The sequence below is a fragment of the Vipera ursinii genome (assembly GCF_947247035.1).
Source record: "Vipera ursinii genome assembly, chromosome: Z".
Lineage (NCBI taxonomy): Eukaryota > Metazoa > Chordata > Lepidosauria > Squamata > Viperidae > Vipera > Vipera ursinii.
This window is the reverse complement of record NC_139517.1, coordinates 61,832,647-61,853,496: the sequence shown is the minus strand read 5'-3', so window position 1 is coordinate 61,853,496 and position 20,850 is coordinate 61,832,647. Positions and strand designations below refer to the sequence as shown.

The window sequence follows — 20,850 nt, the reverse complement described above, 5'->3', positions numbered from 1 at the left end:
CCCCTGGGTGTTACCCGCCGGCAATCTTTAACCGGCGGCACCCTGAGAAGACCCTCCCTGTGGGAGCGCACAGGACGAAGGGAGCTTGATGCCGGCAGCAGGTGTTCCCTCAGATAACCTGGACCCAAGCCATTTAGGGCTTTATAGGTCATCACCAGCACCTTGAATCTCACCCGAAGGGCAACCGGGAGCCAATGCAGCTCGCGGAGTAGAGGTGTTACATGGGAGTATCGGGGGACCCCCATCACAACTCGCGCAGCCACATTCTGCACCAGCTGAAGCCTCCGGGTGGTCCTCAAGGGCAGCCCCATGTAGAGAGCGTTGCAGTAGTCTAAACGGGAAGTCACGAGCGCATGAGTGACTATGCATAGGGCATCTCGGTCCAGGTAGGGTCGCAACTGGCGCACCAGGCGAACCTGGGCAAAAGCCCCCCTGGTCACGGCTCCTATATGATCTTCAAAATTGAGCCGTGAATCCAGGAGGACGCCCAAGTTGCGACCCCTATCAACGGGGGGTAACACCTCACCCCCCATCGTTAGAGATGGAATAGTCTAGTTGACCCGAGATGCCGGTATGCACAGCCACTCAGTCTTGGCAGGATTGAGACGAAGCCTGTTTCTCCCCATCCAGACCCGCACCGCTTCCAGGCAATGGGCCATCACGGTGAGGGCATTGCTGGGTTGGTTCGGGGTGGAGAAAAAAAGTTGGGTATCATCAACGTACTGATGATACCCCACCCCAAAACCACGAATGATCTCGCCCAGCGGCTTCATATAGATGTTGAACAGGAGGGGCGAGAGAACCGACCCCTGAGGAACTCCACAAACGAGAGGCCTCGGGGCGGACCTCCGCCCTCCCGTCAACACCGACTGCGAGCAGCCCAGGAGATAGGAGAACCACTGCAAAACAGTGCCTCCCATTCCCAATCCCCTGAGACGCCGCAGTAGGATACCATGGTCGATGGTATCGAAAGCCGCTGAGAGATCTAAAAGGACTAGGACAGAGGAACAACCCCTGTCCCAAGCCTGCCAGAGATCATTCACCAGCGCGACCAATGCCGTCTCCGTGCTGTGCCCAGGCCTGAAACCCGATTGCTACGGGTCCAGATAATCAGCTTCATCCAGGAACAGAGGAAGCTGATCCGCCACCACACTCTCAACAACCATTGTTTAAAGCATGCTGATAAGTATTCATTTTGGGCTTTTATTTTACAAAATATAACACAAACATTTCTTACTGCAACCTTTTGACCCCTAACTGAACTAATATATAACCTTTATTTTTCTTATCTGAAAGATCTGAAAGATTCACAAGTTCAGTAGATTCACAAGTTCATTTAGACTGGAAGATCTGATTATTAATAAGATAAAATCTGTAATTTTTATTTCACAATGGCTTAGTTGAACTGTCTGGTTTTAATATCTTTAAATAAGTAGCATAAGTAGAGAGTTTACAGAAACATGTAGCACATACAGATTTGACTGAATATGAAAATCTTATAATGCATAATTTGGAGCATCTGCTAGGTCTTAAAAATTGTTGAAATATGACTGAGAGCCTGTTAATCAAATTAAATGAATGATTTAAATGGATCCAGGATTTAAATGGGATAATAAATATTCAACAATTGGAATTTTAATGAAATACTTTATACCAAATTTTATACTTAAAGAAAATTTGCATGTTTCATCATTGATATGCTATCCCAGTTTTGGTTGAGAAAAGAGAAAGTTCATTCTCTAAAAAATTATGGAAAAAATGATAGAACTGCAATAATCTGGTTGGATCATTCTTTTATATTTGGTGAGAATGTTTAAAGCTCAATAATTTTGGAAAATAACTCATACTAAAATGAATAAAATCTTAACAGTTAAATTCCCATTTCAACCGAATATTTACTAAACTTTACAAAATCATTTATTCCAAATAGTATACCAATTTAGCACAGTATATACTAACTGTTGCAAGGCTATTATATGCCTTTTATTGGAATAGATGTTTGGTCTCTTTTATGGCAAAATGGTTAATTAAATTTCTGTATAAAAGTATATATGAACCTTCCATCTCAAAAAAAATCTGACACAGAATTTAATAAAAACTGGAAACCACTCAATGTCAACATAATTCAATAAACAAATCTGTACTACAGGAAGTCCTCACTTAATGACCACTTGTTCAGCAACCATTCAAAGTAACAACAATGCTGAACAAGGTGACTTACAGCTGGTTCTTGTAATTGCAGCTGTTGCATCATCCCCATGGTCACATAATAATTGAGACACTCAGAAACTGGTTCACAATCACAATGTTTAAATATCTGTGGAGCTTCCAGATCATGACTGTCCCAAAGGTGCTTTTCCAAAAGGCAACTGGACATTCTTGGTTTTTCACCTTGAAATCGTCTTGCTTCTCCTCCAAGAAGCTTGTTTAGTTTTGACTGAATGGTGGGGAATGGAAGGATTTATATTCTTTGTAGTCATCTGGTAGTCAGCACTCTGAGGTTTGGTCATTAGCTCTCTGAGAGTCATTGAGGCCACTTGGGAGGTTTATCTATATCCTAGGTAATCTGAATCAAAGTTCAAATGGGTATGGAAACTTCTTGAGACTGCTAAAATACTTGTGTTGTAAACAGGGGATAGATGGTATCATATCCCTCCCCTTTTGTAGAGAGGGCTGTTCAATTTTAACATAGATGGCCTCTTTGACCTCTTTCAAACCAGTGGTCCTGTCAGGAATGTGAACCTTGCTGTCTTCAAGAAACTGACCTGTCTTTCAGATGCAGATGGACTGCTGAATCTGTCCTGATGGTTTTGTTCTCCTATGTTGTGCCATACATTTGTTGTTTCCCCAATGTACAGCTCTGCACATTTCAATGCATTGTGCTGCATATACCACATTGATTTATTTTATTTTTTATTTTAATTCCATTTATATCCCGCCCTTCTCCGACTCAGGGCGGCTTACAAGCTTAGCAGTAGCCTTCACTCTATGTATATGCCTGCTTATTAGGGCTTTCACACACACCCCAAGCGGCATTATTACAAAGTTAGCTTAATTGCCCCCAACAATCTGGGTCCTCATTTTACCTACCTCGGAAGGATGGAAGGCTGAGTCAACCTTGAGCCTGATGGGATGCGAACCTGCATCAGTTTATGTCTGAGTGTTTTATCCTTCAGGTAGAGAAGGACATCAAAGAAGCCTCAGAACTTGGAGCTATGCCGACTAGGCCTTCATCAAATCCAGAAAAACATAGTACATTAGAAGCTCCTCCATAACAAAGAAGAGCACAACAAATGGAGCAATGTTGCTATTACATACCATACAGGAATATCTGAAAATCTCAGGAGGATTTTCAGCTCAACACAACATACATGCATATTTTAAACCCAAGAATACATAAAAGCAGAAGCTTCTCCACACCAAGGATAAAACACAGAGATATAAATCCTTCTATTCTCCACCATTCAGTCAGAACTGAAGAAGCTTTTTGAATGAACAAAATGTTTTTAAGGAAAAAAATCAAGTCCAGTTGTATTTTAGAAAAGAATCTTTGGATGGTTGCATAGTCCCACAGTCACAGGATCACCATTTGCGACCTTCATTGCTGGCTTCCAAGAAACAAAATCAGTAAGGATGCTGGCAGAAGGTCATAAATGGCAGTCACATGATGCTGTGCTTACTGACTCAGAAAATTCATTTAATGATAGCAACCAAAATTGCTGCAACTACCACTATAGGTTGCCATGGTCACAGGACACTACATTTACCATAAACACTCCTAATTACCATAAACAAGCAAATATTACCTTTATATTAAAAGTTGGGGTTCTTTCTAAACATAAAATTTTACTTTTAATAGGATTTCTAGGATATTTTCATTCCAGTCTGATGATAAAACACTAATGAACACAATTATTCAATTTTACTCATTTAATTGACATGCCATCTAATCTACTCAGGAAATGATATGAGATAAAGTTAGTCTGGAAAAATTATTTTTGATAAATCCATGCCAACTTCATATCATTACGACTTTGTCTTACAAAGATCTTACCTTTTTAGAAGAATTTAAGCAGGAATAACTTTTTTTTAGTTTGTTAGAATTGCTCTATTTTCTAAGTATAAGATTCGTGTTTGACTACATTCCACAGTAAGGTAAAGGTAAAGTTTCCCCCGCACATGCATGCTTGTCGTTTCCAACTCTAGGGGCCGGTGCTCATCTCCGTTTCAAAGCCAAAGAGCCAGCACTTGTCCGAGGACGTCTCTGTGGTCATGTGGCCAGCATGACTAGATGCCAAAGGCACATGGAACGCTGTTACCTTCCCACCGTAGTGGTCCCTATTTTTATACTTGCATTTTTTACGTGCTTTCGAACTGCTAGGTTGGCAGAAGCTGGGACGAGTAACAGGCGCTCACTCTGTTACGTGGCACTCGGGATTCGACACGCCAAACTGCCGACCTTCTGATCGACAAGCTCAGCGTCCTAACCCACTGAGCCACCGCGTCCCTTTTACATTCCACAGTAAAAAGGTAAAGGTAAAGGTTCCCCCGCACATGCGTGCTTGTCATTTCCAACTCTAGGGGGTGGTGCTTATCTCCGTTTCAAAGCCGAAGAGCCAGCACTTGTCCGAGGACGTCTCCGTGGTCATGTGGCCAGCATGACTAGACACCAAAGGCACACAGAACACTGTTACCTTCCCACCATAGTGGTCCCTATTTTTCTACTTGCATTTTTACGTGCTTTCGAACTGCTAGGTTGGCAGAAGCTGGGATGAGTAACAGGCGCTCACTCTGTTACGCGGCAGTCGGGATTCCCCTGATAATCCTGCAATTTCCATTTTCTTGACTATACTTTCAGTATTGGTGATTATCAGGTCAAATATTGGTTCTTGGTTCTCCAAAGGAAAAAGTCAGCATCAAAGCAATTTAGGAATAACTGCAATGGCCATGCTTTTCAGAACTGAATTCCAAACATGTGTCGCTATATGCTTCATACCTCCAGACACCAGTAGAATTATTACTACTCTTTCTTTCTAGCTAATCATTTACAGCCAAAATATTTAACCACCCTGAAATGTGACTCAAGATAAGATCCCATTATTACATTTCCATTTTCTTCTATAGCACATAAGCACTTATCTGAAGATTTTCCTTCAGGATATCTATCTCTAATCCCATGGGATACAGTATAAAGCCCTTCTCATCACGCTCACCATAGTTAAGCCAGTTTTCTTTTAACAGATAAAAGACATCTCATACCTACAGTCCATAATCCAGATAATTAAGGCCATGGTCCCAAAAATCAAATATCATCACCAACATATCCACAGTCATTCACTTGTAATATAATTCTCTTTCTTCCAGTATTTTTCTACAGACTGGGAAGCTGAATGATAAACTATTCATAACTTTTCTTCCTAGATCTTCTTTGCAGTATCTTTTGTCCATGTAGTTAATAGTTGTCAGAGGATTTGATAAAGAGTTGAAAATAGTTTTTGTTGCTCACTTTTGCTTCAACATGGGTGAAATCATTCTATATTTGATTCCTCATAATAATCACTCTCTGCCCTCTTTAGGAAGCTGTATCTTCGATACCCTTCATACATACACTGTCTTTGTTGCCTATACTGCACTATAGTTTGTTAAAAGCTCAAACCTTATCTCATCTGCAAAGATCCTTCAAGCATTTCTAAGTTTTAATAAGGACTTTTCACTTGCTTCTTATACATTGGACTTGTCTCTTTGATTCTCTTACTTATGTAGATGTGTTTGGTCTTGTTAACCATGGCAATTGCTTCTTTATCTAATAAATCTCTGCTCTTTAGTATATGTATTTGCTTCTCAGGTCGTTTGACTTTTCTTCAAATATTGCTACAAGCTTCCAAATATATGCCTTGTTGTTTGCAAAAACCCAAAATATGCCATATGCATTGCAGCTACAACTTTTGTCTTCACTATTGTTTAAAGCATCTTTTCAAGTTAATTAAGTTGAGCACTGCTGATAAGACCTCCATTAAAGCTCCAAGAGAAGGCAATTTTTTCTTACTGGATCTGACATCTGACAATCTGACTTAGAAGATCTATAATTTTTTAGACAACTTACTGAAGCATCAATTCATTGATCAAACATTGCTTGAAAATGATTGCTAGGAATAGAGACATTACATGACCATATAATATGCATAACTATTATGTTATGAAAGGATTAACATGCTGTGATTTTCTAATCTATTTGTAAACACATAAGACTAATTTTCTTGTGAGTGCTTTTTTTCAGTACAAATTATTGACATGATGATGAAATCACTGTCCCTATATTCAATTACATATGTATGACAAATCCTTAATTTTGTTCTTTCAGTACAATTAGTGTTAGCTCAGACATACAGATGATAATAGGCAAAGACCAAAAAACCAAAAAGGGAATATGCCTAAATTTAATTTAGATCAATACTATTTACTATATTCCTCCATAACGTTCTAACTTGCAAATCATCTTTGCTTCCATTTCTTCCATACAATTTGTATATTCTTTTGTACTTTATTCTGTATAAATTTATACATTCATATGCAGCAATAAAACTCCAGATAACATTAATGCACTTTCTGACCTGTATCTTATTTTTTCCCCATTATTAAACCTATCCTTCACTTCCACAATCCAACTCCAATATACCAGGACACTTTCGTTTAAATTTATGATATTCTTCCCTTTTCTTATAGTTTTATATACTCACAATACATTTATTCTTCTTTCATTTAATTAAGTTATTCTATTTTGCCTTTATTCTCTTGTATTCCATGGCAATCTTCTTCATGATAGGCAACTAAGTTGCCAATCTTGTCATATCCTTTTCATATGCAATGTTTATTGGGTATGGTTTCAGTGAGCCTAAACTTAGTTGTTCTGTTTACCAAAAGCATAACTCATTTTTACCCAAGTCTGCTCATTCTAATTTAAGCAAGCTTGATTCTCTAATTAAGCAACTTTCTAGAAAGTCAGCATATTGTTATTCATACCTCATTACCTAAAAAGTACAGACAGGCATGTTGTATGTCAGGAACTTTCAGTTTTTTCATGCCATAGAACTTCCTAGTTAAAGTCTCAGAACCTCTGTTCAGCTGGCACTGCTTAGTGATAGAAACTTGGCAATAAAAAAACTTGATATAATTTATTTATGCTAATTTATGTACTAAAATTATCAGAACTGCATAAAAATGCATGTATCAGTTACTCCATTTATTCCAAGTATACAAATATACAAATTTAACTATTTCGATGTACAAAAATTAAAACCTGAATTTCACAATTACTCAGGCAATCAATAAATGTTCTGGCCAAATAAATCAATATTCAGTGACTGTTTTTCTTCAAAAAAATTATTACATACAGCCATGGCTGCATTCCGAAGAATTTTTGTTAACTTAATTTCACCAAAACCTTATCAAAACCACTTTTTTTGCATTATGAAATGATCTGCTTTGGTCGTTTACTTCTTTATTGCACCCTCCCTTTGCAAATATCTGTGGTATTCACTTTAGTGAACCTAGTCATATCACTGCAATGGCTGGATATTGAATTTAGGCAGATAATAAATTGTTTTTAAAATCCATATGTTCTATTTTATTAATGACAATATTTGTCACTCAGGATGGCTAAAAGTTAATATTTTCCTCTATTTCCATTGCTCTGATAGATGAAAGCAAATACATTTAAAAAGAACTACAGTAGATTTAAAAACCAAAACTATTTAACTTGTTTTATTTCAATCTATTGTGGTGTTCCTACACTTTGATGAATTACTACTACTTGAGCAACTTTAGGCAGAATGACCAGTACCAAAGGATTCTGGTAGTAAAGTTCAGCAATCTTTAGAGATTGATGGTCCTCTGCTTGAGTTTTGGTATTTCACTTTTTGACAAAGTTTCTTTTATGCTTATCAAGTGTGCTTGTAATGTAGTGAGAAAAAGTTTAAAAAAAACCACAAGTTTGAAAATTCCTGATGTATCATGCATTACTGATGTTCAAAATCCTTAAGGAAGTACAGTGAGGAGAAAAATTATTTGATCCCCTGCTGATTTTGTACATTTGCCCACTGACAAAGAAATGATCAGTCTATAATTGTAATGGTAAGTTTATTTTAACAGTGAGAGACAGAATAACAACAAAAAATCCAGAAAAATGCATTTTAAAAAAGTTATAAATTGATTTGCATTTTAATGAGTGAAATAGGTATTTGATCCCCTATCAATCAGCAAGATTTCTGGCTCCCAGGTGTCTTTTATATAGGTAACGAACTGAGATTAGGAGCAGTCTCTTAAAGGGAATGCTCCTAATCTCATCTTGTTACCTGTATAAAAGACACTTGTCCACAGAAGCAATCAATCAATCAGATTCCAAACTCTCCACCATGGCCAAGACCAAAAAGTCTGTCCAAGAATGTCTGCGACAAGATTGTACACCTACACAAGGCTGGAATGGGCTACAACAGGGGTCCCCAACCCCTGGTCCATGGACTAGTAACAGGATGTGGCATGCCAGCAAGCAGTCTGCACAAACAAGCAAAGCCCCATCCGCGGGATGTAAGCAGCACACAAAACCACACCCCCTTCAGTCCACGGATAAACCTCTCTACACGGAATTGGTCCATGGTGCCCAAAAGTTTGGGGACCTCTGGGCTACAAGACTATCACCAAGTAGCTTGGTGAGGTGATAATAGTTGGTGTGATTATTCCCAAATGGAAGAAACAGAAAATAACAGTCAATCTCCCTTGGTCTGGGGCTCCATGCAAGATCTCACCTTGTGGAGTTTCAATGATCATGAAAATAGTGAGGAATCAGCCCAGAACTACACGTGAGGATCTTGTCAATGATCTCAAGACAGCTGCAACCATAGTCACCAAGAAAACAATTGGTAACACACTATGCCATGAAGGACTGAAACCCTGCAGCACCCGCAGGGTACCCCTGCTCAAGAAAACATATCTACAGGCCTGTCTGAAGTCTGCCAATGAACATCTGAATGATTCAGAGAACTGGGTGTAAGTGTTGTGGTCAGATGAGACCAAAATCGAGCTCTTTGGCATTAACTCAACTTGCTGTGTTTGGAGAAGGAGGAATGCTGTCTATGATCCCAAGAACACCATTCCCACCGTCAAATATGGAGGTGGAAACATTATGCTTTGGGGGTGTTTTTCTGCTAAGGGGACAGGACAATTCCACCACATTAAAGGAACGATGGACGGGGCCAGGGCATTGAAAATGGGTCGTAGATGGGTATTCCAGCATGACAATGACCCAAAACATGTGGCCAAGGCAACAAAGCGGCTCAAGAAGGTCCTGGAGTGGCCTAGCCAATCTCCAGACCTTAATACCATAGAAAATCTGTGGAGGGAGCTGAACATTCGAGCTGCCAATCATCAGCCTCGAAACCTTAATGATTTGGAGAAAATCTGCAAAGAAGAGTGAGACAAAATCACTCCTAAGATGTGTGCAAACCTGGTGGCCAGCTACAAAAAACGTCTGACCTCTGTGATTGGCAACAAGTGTTTTGCCACCAAGTACTAAGTCATGTTTTGCAAAGGGGTCAAATACTTATTTCACTCATTAAAACGCAAATCAATTTTTAACTTTTTTGAAATGCGTTTTTCTGGATTTTTTGGTCATTATTCTGTCTCTCACTGTTACAATAAACCTACCATTAAAATTATAGACTGATCATTTCTTTGTCAGTGGGCAAACATACAAAATCACCAGGGGATCAAATATTTTTTCTCTCACTTTATCTTATTTAATTCTGATTATACTGTATCAATAAATACTGACAACTCACATATGTCTGTTGTACAAAAACAGTAACAGTGGACTAATACATATGTTAAAACATATTATTTATTTCATTAAAGCCATCCCACTTCAAACGACAGTACTTACTGATGCTAATGTGAAGGGATACTACAGTAAAGAGCTGGTATTTTATTATAAAGTACTGTTTACATTTTCAAATAATTTGTATATGAGATATATTGGCTTCCGGTTGCCCTCCGGGTGAAATTCAAGGTGCTGGTTATTACCTATAAAGCCCTACATGGCCTGGGTCCGGGGTATTTGAGGGAACACCTGCTGCCGGCATCAAACGCCCTTCGCCCAGTGCGCTCCCACAGGGAGGGTCTGCTCAGGGTTCCGCCGGTAAGAGATTGCCGGCGGTGACACCCAGGGATAGGGCCTTCTCAGTGGGGGCGCCTGCCCTCTGGAACCAGCTGCCGGTGGAGCTGAGGACTGCCCCCGACCTCCGATCATTCCGCCGGGGCCTGAAGACCTGGCTCTTTGAGCTCTCGGGCCCAGGCTGAGGAGAAAATTTTTAACTGGGGTTTTTAAGAGTACAGGGTTGATTTAATATTTTTTAACTTGGTTTTTAACTTTTGTATGTTTGATTTTTAACTCCCTGTAAACCGCCCTGAGTCCTCAGGGAAAGGGCGGTATATAAATGCAATAAAAATAAATATATATAGGCCAGAAAGTCTGTCGTTAATTTCCTCATTGTAACAAATAATACAAGGAAATAAACAGTTGTCTCAAAAAGAAAGTACACCCCCTTTGAGTTTATGGTTTTATGTACTGTGACGTAATAAAAATCATTTATTCCTTAACAGTTATTAAAAGTAGGTACATACAACCTCAGATGAACAAAATGCATGACACATTGCATGTCATCATTTATTTTACAAAAAGAAAGCCAAAATAAAGAAGCCAGGTATGTAAAACTAAATACACTTTTTGATTCAATAGCTTGTAGAAACACCTTTAACAGCAATAACTCTAAGTAATTGTTTTCTGTATGACTTTATCAGTCTTTCACATTGCTGTGGAGGAATTTTGACCCACTCTTCTTTATAACATTGTTTCAGTTCATTGAGGTTTGTGGGTATTTGTTTATGCACAGCTCTCTTGAGGTACTGTCACAGCATTTCAATCAGGTTGAGGTCTGGACTTGGACTGGGCCATTGTAACTCCTTGATTCTTTTCTTTTTCAGCTATTCTGTTATAGATTGGCTGGTGTGCTTGGGATCATTGTTCTGTTACAAGATCCAATGTCAGCCAAGCTCTAGCTGTCAGACAGATGACCTCACATTTGACTCTAGAATACTTTAATATACAGAGGAGTTCATAGTTTACTCAATGACTCCAAGGCTTCCAGGTCTTCTGGCTGCAAAACAAGCCCAAATCATCACTCCTCCACCACTGTATTTGATATTTTGTATGTTTATGCTAAGTTGTGTTTGGTTTTGGTCAAACACGGCACTGTGCATTATCGCCAAATATCTCCACTTTGGTCTCCTCTGTCCAAATGACAGCATTCCATAAGTCTTGTGATTTGTTCACATGCAACTTTGGAAACCTAAGTGATATTGCCATGTTCTTTTAGAGAGAAAAGTCTTTCTCCTAGCAATCCTTCCAAATAAACCATACTTGTTCAGTCTTTTTCTAATTGTACTGTCATGAAGCATAATATTTAACTGAGGCCTCTAGTCTGCAATGTAACTCTTGGATTTTTTTTTCAATCTGAGTCTTGCAGTCTGACCTTATGGTGAATTTGCTGGGATATCCACTCTTGGGAAGATTGGCAATTGTCTTGAATTTTCTCCATTTGTGAATAATGATGGACTTTAAATTGTTTGGAAATGTCCTTATAACCATTTCCAGATTGATGGGCAGCAACAATTCCTTTTCTAAGATCATTGCTGATGTCTTTACTCTTTGGCATTGTGTTAATACACACCACAATGCTGGAGACCAGCAAACTCCTAAAATTTTGGCTTTTATAGAGGTTACTGATGATCAATTGATCAAGGGCACTTCATTAGCAACACCTGGCTGCTACATAGCCTTTCCATACTTTTGAAAGCAATAAGGGTGTGCAATTACTTCAAGTTATTGCTGCTAAAGGGATTTCTACAAGCTGTTGAATCATAAGGTGTATTTAGTTTTACACACTAGTTGATTTTTACTATGTCCTAAGTAAAACCATAGAATTCAGAGGGCGTATTTTCTTTTTCACATGACTGTAGACAAGGCCTTTTCAATATAATTATTGCAGAAGGCATTTACCTAAACAATAGTGATTTTAGTCAGGTAAACAACTTTTAAAGTTCTTGCTCATTTCATTCAATAAATAAAATTGAATAATTTTAATAATTTCAAATTTTAATCCTATCACAGCCACAAGATACTGCGAAGAAAAATAACAATTTTCTTTCTTAAAGCAAACCTTTGTAGGTTATATGCTACAGTGAGCTGTATAGCAGTATCAACTTCATATAGTGAGCAGAGCTGCTGGTGATCATATAAATCAACTGGAAATTTTTAGATCAATTTAAAAAATCCGATAATTAAGTGAACAGTTCAATTCAAAAGAAACAATCTTATAAATATGCAAATATTTGCAAAAACTTTAAGTGGCACTTCTTAAATAAGATTCTGTTACAGTACAGAATGTTACTTCCAACACAGTACATACTGAGACATATCCAGGGATTATCTGAAATAAAAAATACTTCCACTGATAAAATATTCTGAGCAAAAAATCCATTATGGGCCAAAATTGTTCAGGGTAATCACTGTTTGCCATATTGCAATCTGCTTACAAAATCTGGGTATTTTAATATTAGTAGTTTAAATATTGATATTTGAATCAGAAATGAACTGAAGGAAGGTCAATATATTTTTTTTACCAATACCGCCCCAGGATAGATTTACTCATCCCTATTCATAAGTCAATCTCTTCCACTCAAACATTTATTTCCAAATAAGATATATACAGAATCACAGCTGGTATCTTTACATTTTGGAAATTATAATACTAAAGCTTTTTCATTGGGAACTTATATTCCATTCCATACCCAGCTTATACAGAAGATTCAGAAGACTTAAAGCTTTTTCTCTCTAGAACCTCACTTTGGAAGTAATTTTCCTTTGTTAGCATTAAGTGAGAATTCTAGTGTTTCAATTAAACTATTTTGAATTCCCAGTAATTTACAGATCTCCCTTCAAATAATTACTGCATCCCAAAATAGAATGCAGGGAAGAGTATTGTTGGACTTGAGTAGAGGACAGGAATACATTCTATCTCTAAAAATATAATCAGTTCTGCCCCTTCCTTCTGCAGATTAGCTTCCGACCCTTCATTCATCTATCTGTTTAATCACATTACAGATCTCGAAATACTTAGGTGATTCAGAACAAAGTATACTTTTCATTCACCACTTGTTCTCAATCACATCCCAAGAGTTTGCACCTCTTTAAAGTATTCTTATAAAAAGCTAGTGCCTTAATTCTCATGAAGGAAATTGGCCCTGCGACAGGAGATTCAAATTCATCCTCACGATTCTTTAAATTCTCTTAAAATATGTCATACTGGATGCCACTGTCTAATCACGTACTATGTTTAGTTATGAGCTAGGTGCTGAACGAAGAAGTAAAATGATAATTTCGTCAATTCTGAGCAATATCTGCTTCCCCGAAAACCACCTTTCCTTTCTCTTAAGTTCATTTCCACCCTATTATCTAATCTTCCATACGCCCTCTCAGTCGCCGCCCCCCATTTATCCTAATTTCTCCGCAGACTTGGTGTACCCTCACAGCCTCGCTTACCCTAGTACTAACCCTTTCTAATTCAAGCCCTACTGCATTTAACTAGAGCAGGGGCTTTCAGAGACACCTCTCCCAGGCTGCCCTTCGTAGGAAGCCCGCCCCTGTCGCCCTATAGACAACCCCCACCTTAACTTGCATGAGTCCCATCCCCCGCCCCCAAGCACGACAAAGAGCCCCTGAGCGGGTGTGTCTTTCCCTTCCTCTACCCGTCGCCCGTTTACTCGTTAGCCCACTCCCTGGTAGTAGCACCTACTGCCGCCGGTGGCTTCTCGCCCACCGCGCTGCCTTTCACTTTCTGTCCGAGCGTCGGGTTCACTTCACTGATCTTCCTTGTCTTCTTGTCCCCAGCTCCGGACAACAGAGCGCCAAACCCCGCGGCGGCCCAATGGCCATCGCTCTCATTGGAGAAAACCTACCGTCGTCAGGATTGGATATCTCTCCCTTCCCCGCCCAGCAGGACCAGGCAGCTACCAATCGGCGGCAGAAGGAGGCAGTATCAGCAGCAATGGAGGGGTGGAGAATTCGCTTCTCCCCCCCCCCCCCTACACGTGCGGGGCGGGAAACAGAGGGAAGTTCTTTGTTCTCGCGCTGACTGGCTAGAAGAGATAGGGAGCTTTCTCCTTTTTCTCTTTTCAAAAACTTAATACCCTCTCTTTACCGCCAAGTTCTGTCCCCGTATAACTGCGGAAATAGGTGGCTGAAGCGTAAAAAATCTTCCTCCTGACCTGCCATCGGAGAAAGAAAATTCAAGCCCCGTCTAAACAGAAGGATAAGCGTCTTAGCGGAGCATTCAGCTCTTTAACACAGGCTACCGTTAACGGTTTCAACAGCTGGAGGGTTTTTTTGGGGTTTTTTGCGCGCAAGTGTCAGGGTGCGCGCCTGCTGTGGAACACAAATGCGCGCCTCGAGATCGGGCTCGGTGCCCAGCTCCCGCCGTCTCCTTTTTCAGTCACCGCCCACTCGGAGAGTTGCTGTTTGCTCCAGTAACGAAACGGATGTAGGCAAAGCCTTGTCGATGAGCGAATTTGCCTAAAATATTTCCCTGATTTCTAGCAGAATTGCATCAGCGGATATTCAATACATACATTACATCAAGAAATACTAATAGGAGAATGGTGCTTTTGTTTTCAAATTCAACTGCAAATCATGTCACATACTAACGAAGACCAAAAAGGCAATTATCTTGAACTTAGAATCCTATATCTCCCGCGCCTTAGAAACTTAGACTGCAACTGCATATAAAGGGACATATAGTGTGAGCCACATTTTTTCATAAAAATAGATAAGGTTGAATTGTGATGCATTCATTTACATATCTCAGCTTACCACACCTTGGAGAGAATTGTACTTCAGGGTATGTAATTTGGAATTATCGCCATAGTATAATTTATCTTGAGTATTTTTATTCAGAAAAAAATCCTTTCTGGCTTTTTGCAGGACATAAATCTTCAGTTAACAATGATTTAACCATTAAAGTTAAATAAAAAATGGGTCTAAGATGAAATATAGAGAAAACCAAATAAATGGCCATATTTTCAGCACCCAAACTCTATCTATTTACATAGTAATAAATGAAGATATTGGTTGATAAGTTCTGTCATTTAGGACTGACTGTACAATAAAGACACTGGCAGTCAAGAAACATTCTGCAGACTAGCACTTGGTAAAATAGCAATGCATCTTAGAAAATATACTTAGAAGCTGTGATGTGTCAATATGTGCAAAGATCAGATTTGTGACAAATATGGAAGTGAAAGTTGGACTTTGAAAAGTAGAAGAGAAAGTACATTCATACTTAACGCTGGAAAAGATTGCTGACAATGCCAAGGATAAGCCAGAAAATTTAACAAATGGACCATGGAATAAATCAATTCACAGTTCTTTTTCAAGAAATGAATAAGCAGGCTCATATCTGTCCCATTATGCAATTATGTAACTTTCTGAGAAATTCATGATGCTCAGTAAGCTGGAAGGAAAGAAGAGAAGATAACTAATAGCTGGATGGACTTAATTATAGGAATGATGGATGCCTTGTTAGAAAAGTAAGAATCAGATCTAAGGTTATTATGGAGAGGTCTATTTATATAGTTATGACATAGATTTGATGGCACACAATCACACATTAAGACAGTTTACAGGTAATCCTCACTTTAACTATTCAAAGTTACAACCAACCCCCCAAAAGTTACTTTTGACATGTCCACAACTTTCAGTGCTATGTGCACATGCATACACACTCAGAGCAGGCACTTGGTCACATTTAGGGCTCTTGGCAACAAGCTCACATTTACAACCAGTTGCAGTGGCAACAATCACATAACTACAATTTGTAACTTTTCCCAGATTCTTATAAAAAAACCACCCATTTAGAACAATAGATTTACTTAAGGACTATGTGATTTGCTCACTAACCATGTGGTTCACTTAACTGGTGACTGACTTTACAACTGTCATAAAAGTGGTTGTAAATGTGAGTCATTTCACTTCGTGACTGGCTTAACAACTGCAACAACTTAGGATAGAAATTCTGGGCTCAGTTGTAATCCGAAAGATTATAGTTGAGTCTTCTGGACCACAATAAAGAAAAATTAAGACAGAACTATCTGTAATGTGGTTCTGTGTATTGTTGTTGTTGTTAGCTGCGAAGTCATGTCTGACCCATGACAACCCCATGGACAATGTTCCTCCAGGCCTTCCTGTCCTCTACCATCTTCTGGAGGCCATTTAAGCTCACGCCTACTGCTTCAATGACTCCAGCCACCTCATTCTCTGTCATCCCCTTCTTCTATTGCCCTCAGTCTTTCCCAGCATTAGGCTCTTCTCCAGTGAGTCCTTCCTTCTCATTAGGTGGCCAAAGTATTTGAGTTTCAACTTCAGGATCTGGCCTTCTAAAGAGCAGTCAGGGTTGAACTCCTCTAGGACTGACCGGTTTGAATGCCTTGCAGTCCAAGGGACTCGCAGGAGTCTTTTCCAGCACCATAGTTCAAAGGCCTCAATTCTTTGGCGCTCAGCCTTTCTTATGGTCCAACTTTCACTGCCATACATTGCAACTGGGAGACCATGGCCTTTACTATACGCACTTTTGTTGACAGGGTGATGTCTCTGCTTTTTAGTGTGCTGTCTAGATTTGCCATGGCTTTCTTCCCCAGGAGCAAGCGTCTTTTAATTTCTTGGCTACAGTCCCCATCTGCAGTGATCTTGGAGCCCAGGAAAATAAAATCTGTCGCTACCTCCATTTCTTCCCCATCTATTTGCCAGGAATTAAGAGGGCTGGATGCCATGATCTTGGTTTTCTTAATATTAAGTTTCAATCCAACTTTTGCACTCTCCTTCTTCACCTGCATCAAGAGGCTCTTTAGTTCCTCTTCACTTTCTGCCATTAGATTGGTATCATCTGCATATCTTAGGTTGTTGATATTTCTCCCGGTACTCTTAATTCCAACTTTTGATTTATCTAGCCCTGCCTTTCTCATGATGTGCTCTGCATATAAGTTAAATAGGCAGGGTGACAGTATACAGCCTTGCCGGACTCCTTTCCCAATTTTGTACCAATCAGTGGGTTCTCATTGTTGCTTCTTGACCCGCATATAGGTTTCTCAAGAGACAAATAAGATGGTCTGGTACTCGCATCTCTTTAAGAACTTGCCACAGTTTGTTGTGATCCACACAATCAAATGTTTTAGCATAGTCAATGAAGCAGATGTTTTTCTGGAACTCCCTAGCTTTCTCCATGATCCAGCGTATGTTGGCAATTTGATCTCTAGTTCCTCTGCCTCCCTTACCTTTTGCTTCCCTCCTTTCCTCAGCTATTTGCAAAGCTTCCTCAGACAGCCATTTTGCTTTCTTGCATTTCTTTTTCTCTGGGATGGTTTTAGTTGCTACCTCTTGTACAATGTTGCGAACCTCTGCTCATAGTTCTTCAGGCACTCTGTCTATGAGATCTAATTCCTTAAATCTATTTGTCACCTCTACTGTATATTCAACAGGGATATGATTTAATTCATACCTGAGTGGCCTAGTGCTTTTCCCTACTTTCTTCAGTTTGAGCCTAAACTTTGCAACGAGAAGCTCATGGTCTGAGCCACAGTCAGCTCCTGATCTTGTTTTTACTGACTGTATAGACCTTCTCCATCTTTGACTGCAGAGCACATAGTCAATCTGATTTCTGTGTTGACCGTCTGGTGATGTCCATGTGTAGAGCCGTCTCTTGGGTTGTTATAAAAGAGTGTTTGCTATGACCATCGTATTCTCTTGACAAAATTCTATCAGCCTGTGCCCTGCTTCATTTTGTACTCCAAGGCCAAACTTGCCTGTTATTCCAGTTATCTTTTGGCTTCCTACTTTAGCATTCTAATGCCCCATGATGGTAACGACATCATTTTTGGGTGTTAGTTCTATAAGGTGCTTAGGGCTTCATAGAACCGGTCAATTTCATCCTCTTCAGCATTGGTGGTTGGGACATAGACTTAGACTACTGTGATATTGAATGGTTTGCCTTGGATTCAAACTGAGATCATTCTGTCATTTTGGGGATTGTATCCCAGTATTGCTTTTCCTACTCTTTTATTGACTATGAAGGCTACTCCATTTCTTCTGAGGGATTCTTGCCCGCAGTAGTATACCTGATGGTCATCTGAATTAAATTCACCCATTCCTGTCCATTTTAGTTCGCTGATTCCTAAGATGTCGATGTTCAGTCTTGTCATCTCTTGTTTGACCACATCCAGCTTTCCTTGATTCATGGATCTTACATTCCAGGTTCCTATGGAGAAAAAATCTTTACAGCATCGGACTTTCTTTTCGCCACCAGATACATCCACAGCTGAGCGTCCTTTCGGCTTTGGCCCAGTTGCTTCATTCTTTCTGGCGCTACTAGTACTAGCCCTCTGCTCTTCCCCAGTAGCATATTGGACACCTTCCGACCTGAGGGGCTCATCTTCCAATGTCATAATGTTTTGCCTTTTGGTACTGTCCATAGGGTTTTAATGGCAAAGTTACTGGAGTGGGTTGCCATTTCCTTCTCCAGTGGATCACGTTTTGTCACAACTCTCTGCTATGACCTGTCCGTCTTGGGTGGCCCTGCACGGCATAGCTCATAGCTTCATTGAATTATGCAAGCCCCTTCACCACGACAAGGCAGTAATCCATGAAGGGGTTCTGTGTATTATATGAATGCAATTCTTGTGTTCAGAAGATTGACATTTTTTCTACAATGGAGGACATTGCGGATTATAAACTCCTTAAAGGAAGAATTTTAATACTTAGTTCATATGGTTATGTTATCTGCTATAATAATAAAGGGAGTTACAAGTGTACAAAAAAGAATACAAGTTAAAATCAGTTAATATGCATATCATTGCATTGTCTTTATTTATTTGATGATGTTCTTGCTCAACTCCCAATTATAAACAAAACAATTGTACAGTTAATGCAGTTAACAGTTGAATCTCTCATTGCATCAGGCCATGGTTCCATCATGTTTTAGGACTACAATGATTGTACCAGTGCCCCAAAAAACTAAAATCACATGCCTTAATGATTACCATCCAGTTGCACTTGCTTCCATTATGATGAAGTGTTTTGAGAGATTGGTAAAGGACTACATGGTTTCATGCCTTCCCCCTACATTTGACTCATTACAGTTTACCTATTGGAAGAACCGCTCTGTAGAAGATGTACTTTCCTGCATGCTTCATCTTAGCTTGGTGCACCCAGGTCTTTTCCTCAAGGCCTTTGCTGCTGAAAATGAAACCCAGGAGCAACATGCAGAAATTGGAAACTTCTCAGCACTGTAATCTCGTGGTTGAAGTCAAGCGAGATTATGGCGCTGAGAAGCTTCTAGTTTCGGTACCCAAAGTGTTTGCAAGCTGAACGGATGCTTTGATTTTGCTGCCTCAGAGTGTCCAATCAGCTTGCAAGCACTTTGGGCACCAAAACTGGAAGCTTCTCAGTGCCATGATTTTGTATGGCAGAGATGCTGGAGAGGAGACAACTGGAAAGGAGACAGACAGCTTTACTAGATTTTTGCAAGTTAAGTGAGTCTGGCACAGCAGGATGGGGGGGAAGCAATTCTGGGGAGAATGCGGTATCTCAGTGGGTTGGGGAAGGCCTTGGGTGGTCTGAAGCAGGTGACCTTTTTCATCACTAGGTCCCCCATCTCCTTCCTAGTCCTAGGAAGGAGAAAATGGCAAACCACTTCAGAAAACTTTGACAAAAAACCTTCAAGCTAGTTTTTTCAGAGCAGGTTTTTACCATGGAGTTATTCAAGTCTGATTCAGGTTTGGAGACCTGAATCATTCCAACTAGCAGCAGACTGGCAGGAGGAAACTATGTGGTGAAGCAGGAGTTTCTGTCTGCAACTTTGTGATATAAATGGTTCATTCCCATGTATATCACTTGTTCAGGCTGCTTTTAAACACAGATTTAGTTCTAAACTTGTGCTCAAAAGCAGTCCAAACAATAGTTGATGGGAGGATACGCTGTACTGTAGGTTGCACAGTAGTTTTGTACTACTTTGAACAGGTTAGCACTCTTCCAGTAGAGCACTAAAGCTATACAAATGAGTCATGCTTTAATTGGCAGATGATCCCACTGGCTGATGATGTTGATAAAGTTGGAGGAGAGCAGTCATCACTGCAAAGGAAATGATAATAATGTTCTCTAGCTGCAAGCCAGAACACCAGAAATTCAAACAAAGCACCTTAAGCTGTGGGAAAAAGTCTTGTCGATGCAAGCATTTCTATCTGGTTTCATGATTTTTTAAGGTAAATAACTTTTGAACTTAAACTTTAAAAATTAATAATTTATTAAAGTAGGCCAGCTTCTGGTTTTGCACCCACAGTGCATGGCCGTGTGAGAGTGGACCTCCGCTCCCCACAACTAGTTTCTTCTTGCTTGGAGGACCCTAGATGGGTCCGAAGTTGCCCTGGAGAGGTGACTGTGAAAGAGGGGTGCCCCGTTGATCACAAAGTGACAGCAATCACTTCATTTGATCTGGGGAAAGCCCTCCGAACCCGACAGGAGAAAGCCTAGTGTGAGATCAGTGTCTAGCTCAAGCATGAACCTAAACATTGGTGAACAGCGTGCTTTGAATTGGTGAGAGTACTGATCTTCTTCTATCTACTATCTAAATCCTTGAAAAGATCCCCAAAGCAAGAAAACCTCCAGAAGTGAAGGGAGGGGACTATATCCCCATTCCC

At 39.9% G+C, this 20,850-nt stretch overlaps 1 protein-coding gene across 3 annotated transcripts in view; it reads right to left on the bottom strand.

The window, feature by feature from the left end:
- Positions 1-14,036, bottom strand: part of EZH2 (enhancer of zeste 2 polycomb repressive complex 2 subunit) — a 107,688-nt gene extending 93,652 nt beyond the window's left edge. For 2 of the 3 annotated variants that reach the window (XM_083378289.1, XM_083378291.1), the window contains exon 1: positions 13,905-14,036. The gene's annotated coding sequence lies outside the window, so the exon portion shown is untranslated. Of the gene's footprint in view, positions 1-13,900 lie in introns of all 3 variants that reach the window. The other variant, XM_083378290.1, reaches the window with a different exon arrangement.
- Positions 14,037-20,850: the final 6,814 nt, after the last annotated feature.